This window comes from Oryctolagus cuniculus, chromosome 1, assembly GCF_964237555.1.
Source record: "Oryctolagus cuniculus chromosome 1, mOryCun1.1, whole genome shotgun sequence".
NCBI classification, from domain to species: domain Eukaryota; kingdom Metazoa; phylum Chordata; class Mammalia; order Lagomorpha; family Leporidae; genus Oryctolagus; species Oryctolagus cuniculus.
Window position 1 is genome coordinate 171,394,836 of NC_091432.1, and position 5,125 is coordinate 171,399,960.

Consider the following 5,125-nt stretch of genomic DNA (forward strand, 5'->3'; position numbering starts at 1 on the left):
ACATGTATAAATCACCTGCATTCTGGAACGCACCTTCACTTTGAGGTGCCACAACTCACTTTCACAGCAGTTCCAATCATATTCCATTAACATGGTCAGATCTAAGTGCTAGGGATAAGCTGGGAACTTGGTTTCATGGCCTGCATACAAGAAGAATATATTCATGAGTATTAGCAACCTCTACCATAGAAGGCCACCTGTAGTAACAAACTCTGATTTCCAAGAATATATCTCAAAAAGCTACTGTGAGGACCAAGTAAATAAAAGATAGTAAAATAGAGTTTTAATTGTAGTACTATGTAGATATGTGGCACACTGGCCTCTGGGCATCCACAAAATAGTAGTTTTCAAGTTTTGGAAAAAATACTCAAATTCATGAATATAAATAATCTTGGTGAAGTGGGGCTATTGCCTTAGCACATAAAATGCTGGCTATGACACCTGTGTCCCATATTGAAGGGCTTAGGTTCCATGGCTGGCTCCACCCTGACTCCAGCTCCTTGCTGGTGTAGACCCTGGGATGAGGCAGTGATGCTCAAGTGATGGGGTTTCTGTTGCCCATGAGAGAGACATGAATTGAATTCCTGCCTTCTGGTTTCAGGCTCCCAGCTGATGTGGGCATTTGGGAAATGAATCATGAAAGATTTCTCTGTCTCTGCAAGTCCTGTCCACATACATATATTCTGAAACTTGACCCAGTTGAATAGTGGGACCTCTACCTTCTTGTCTTTGGTGGACACAGAAAGAAACCTCCCACACAAACCCATTTTCTTTCTCTCAGGAGCACTCACTTTCCTCAGCTTAATAAATATCTCATGATAAATGTATCCTTTTCTCTAGGTTGACTTTCTTCAATGAAAACAGACTAGGATATCAGAGAGAACACATCCATGCCCATAAAGTCATTCAGGTACTTAAATGGTGAGCAGTTGCTATGTCATTTAATTCCTTTGAATTCTTAACCCTTCCCAGATCAGTGCTGAGGAAGTAAAAGTGGTTAAGCTTCCTCAAGCAGCTCATACTCTGTGAGGGGCACACACTGATCAACTGTCACAACCGACATAAATGGTAAGACAAAAGTCAGAGACACTTCCTGTGGTCGTGAGGACATGTAGTATGTTCATGGAGTTAAGCGAGCTGTTTCTACAGAGTGCAGTTAAGAAACTGCTTCTTGCAATCACATGCCCCTTGCTCTGAGAAGTGCCTGAGGGAACGCAAAACAAGGCAAAGTGGCACTGCCGCACACCGCAAAACAGCCTGTGTTTCTTCAGCATATTTTTGTGGGGTGACCTTTTTCCCCATAGACCTGTCTGTACCCAGAATTTTCCTGAACACCAGTATAGAACACAGCTCTGGGCACACTGTACGTAGGAAGAAAGGATGCAGATGTGTTAATAAAAGTTAGGTAACTTTTATTCTCCAAAAGCACTTGGGATCACAACTTTCTAGGCACACCTGCCAGTATATTATTCTAAGGAAAAGTCTGTGTCACTACTATTCTAGTGCTTGCATATGTAAGTTCTATTTTAAGTCATCAGCTACATTTCTGGATGCCTTTCCTACATGTGAAAGGATGAGGTGACAAGATGGTGACAGAATGTACTGAAAATAAGAGGATACACTTATGACACAGCTAATAACTTTTCAACTCTGAGTTAAATAAATACTTTCCTGAAAAAGACATAAATTGCTTAATTTGACTCAAGAAAGAAAATGAGCAAGCTGAATGGAAAATAGCCAGGAGAGAGAGAGAGAGAAAAGTTGTGTTTTCTTTTCTTCTTTAGCAAAAGGAAGCAAAACCTAGAGAAACACGCAATTCAGAGAAGCCTCTAACCTGGAGCCAATTTATACTGATAACGTTCAGATGGCACCAGCTTCCAGAGTGAACGGCCGACGGAAAATCTGATTTGTAGTCAGTTGCACTGCAATCTAAACGTTCAGGGATTTGGTATTTTCATAGAAAAGTTGAATTTACAAGAAAAATATATATTTTAGGTAAGATCTAAACATGCCCACTAGCAAAAGATAAAAATGACAAAGAACAACACATTTTCTTCAGGATTAAAAACACTTGTTTTCTATCTGTGCCAAGGAAAGCTGCTCTTGCTTAGACAGTTTAAACAAATTCAGAAGACGAAGTAAAGTTCACAGACTCAAATCTTGATGTCTTTTTGAGCTGCGTTTAATAAATATCTACTATTCATTGATGTTGGCAGTCTGCTTGGACCTAATATGTTCTATATTTAGCCTTCATAGCTGTTAAATCTTAAAATATTTAGCATTTTCATTGCTCTCTTTCTCGCTGTGCAGTGTAGTAGTTTGGGACTGTGAACTCTGCTGTATCTTCAGCAGTAGCCCCAACAAACTTCTATATGTTAAAGTATCTGAGGTTCCAGAGAGCAGAATCCCCCAGTAAAAGAAGTTTAAGTCAGAAGGGCATTATTCTGTCACATAACATCCAAGGCAGGGCGGTTTATTTACTGACTCAGTGACAGCATGGAGCGCCACGACTCCTCCCATCCATCTGTCCGCTCTGCCTGCCTCATTGTGCTGCCTTCTCCTCTTAGACTGCTTCCTCTCGTGGCCCCCCGTTGCCAGCAGCAGTTCCAAACACCACATACAGCGGAATCATTCAGAAACAGAAAAGAGAACATCCCTGTCTCGGCCCTTTCTTGCGAGTGAACACGCCCTTTCAAAAGGTTCCGCAGCAAATTTTCTCTCCGTTTTTACCAGCACTGAGCCACATGCCTTTAAAAGTGCATCACCTACCAAGGAAAGCAAGACTGTCCCATTTTTTTGGACCAGTAAATTCCACAACTTAGAACGTAATCTGCTCTGGGACACAAAGTCAATTAAAATGAGGGTAAGTAAAATCTGGGTCATGTTATTAACAAGCTAAGAAGGAAGGGTCCACCAGTTAAATAACCAACAATGTCTTTCAGTCTGTTTATATGCATATGTGCCTCATAACATACCAATTTCTATTTCACAGTGAGTCTCATTGGTAGGATTGATGCATAAGTGATTATTTTTCATAAGTGATAGATATTTTATTCTACGTCTTCATCCACAAATCAAACTATAGTTGAATCTAATAGCATCATAAAAATAAAATGAAGAAATTTGATAACTAATAAACTGATCTCTGATAAATCAAATCAATTAATTAATTTATTAGAAAGTGAGAGAGAGAGAGAGAGAGAGGTGTTAACTACTGGTCCACACCCCAAATGCCTACAACAGTGGGAGCTGCGCCAATCTGAAGTCAGGAGGTGGGAACTCAATACAGGTCTCCCACTTGGGTGGCAAGGATCCAACCACTCAAGCCAGCACCTGCTACATCCCAGAACGCACACCAATAGGAAGCTGGAATGAGGAGCAGATTGGAGAATTAAACCTACCCACTGTGATATGGAATGTGGGCATCCCAAGTGGCAATTTAGTCATTGCACTCAATGACTGCCCCCAAATCATATTTTAAAAGAGAGTCTTCAACCGAGGTTATTTTGGTTTGCTTGTTTGTTTTTAAATATCCACTTTTCTTAAGTTGGCAATGACTACATAAATGTGGGAAGGATGCATGCACACTCATTTACTGTCCCTCTATTCCCATATTACCTTGCCTTTTAATTCAATCACCTGCTCCAAACAAAAATCTTAACCAAAGCAAACGTTGTGGGTCCCTTACTCTATATGGGTCTTCTATTTGATCCTTAAAAATTCCAGCATAGCAGCTGGTGTAAGATAGTAAAAGTCTAATGCAAGAGGCACTCCAAGAAGCAGATCAAAAGAGAGACATTTTCAGAAGCTGAGCTGTGGACCAGAATCCAGTCTCACGTTAAGTTTTTCAGGGTGGCATCCTAACAGCAGAGGAAGAGGACATTGGATAGAAAACAGAGATCTGAGTGCTACAGTTTCAGCTTTGAAACAGATTTTCTGTCAGATGGCACTTTTCCCTCATCTTACAAATGAGGGAGTAAAATGTCTAAAATGAAATTCAGCTCCATCACTTTAATTCATTCACATAATTAACAACTATTGACTGAGCACCTACTTGTGCCAACCACGACCTGAAATTCTAGATGCCTGAAACAAAGGAGACATAATCCCTTCAATTCCTGAGACAAGTTATAATCAAGTAGCCAAAATGTAAAATGTTATGAATAAAATCAACATGATGAGGTAGAAGATGGCAGAGACTTATTTAGAATGGTCAAGGAAGGCACTGCAGAAGAGGTGGCAGGTGATTAAGTAGGACTTCTGTTAAAAAGACAGAACTCTGGGGTCAGCGCTGTGGTGTAGTGGGTAAAGCCACCACCTGCAGTGCTGGCATCCCATATGGGTGCTGTTTGAGTCCTGGCTGCTCTACTTCCAATCCAGCTCTCTGCTATGGCCTGGGAAAGCAGTGGAAGATGGCTCAAGTCTTTGGGCTGCTGCACCCAGGTGGGAGACCCAGAAGAAGCTCCTGGCTCCTGCCTTCAGATTGGCACAGCTCTGGCCATTGCAGCCATCTGGGGAGTGAACCAGTGGATGGAATATCTGTTTCTCTCTCTGCTTCTGCCTTTGCCTCTCTGTAATTCTACCTTTCAAATAAATAAATAAATCTTTAAAAAAAGATAGAATTCTGGGGCGGACATTCAGTACAATGGTTAAGTTGCAGTCTGGAATGCCCGCATCACATATCAGCGTGCCTGGAATGAAATTAGCTCCACTTCCCATTCTTTCTGTTAATTGAGAGGCAGCAGTGATGGCTCAAGTACTTGGGTCCCTGCCACCTGCATGGAAGACCCAGGTTAAGTTCATGGCTCCTGGCTTCAGCCTGGCCCAGTTCCAGCTGTTGTAGGCACTTGGGGAATTAACCAGTGGCTCTCCCACTCTGTCCATGTCTGTCTGTTAGTCTGTGTGTGTGTGTGTGTGTGTGTGTGGCTGCATTTCAAATAAAAATAAATATTTTTGAGAGAGAATGAGAATGAATGAATGGATTCCAAGAGCAGGGAAGGCCATGAATGGAAGTATCAAGAAACTAAAAGGTAGTGAGTAAAGGAGCATGCGCTGTAAGATGAAGGAAGGCAGACAGGATGAAGAGCTAGTACACCAAGGGTCTCAGAGGCTCAGGTAAGGAGGT

At 41.7% G+C, this 5,125-nt stretch overlaps 1 protein-coding gene across 10 annotated transcripts in view; it reads right to left on the reverse strand.

Moving 5' to 3' along the window:
* PTPRD (protein tyrosine phosphatase receptor type D) overlaps positions 1-5,125 on the reverse strand; it is a 1,630,925-nt gene that overhangs the window by 384,156 nt on the left and 1,241,644 nt on the right. The window lies entirely within an intron of this gene.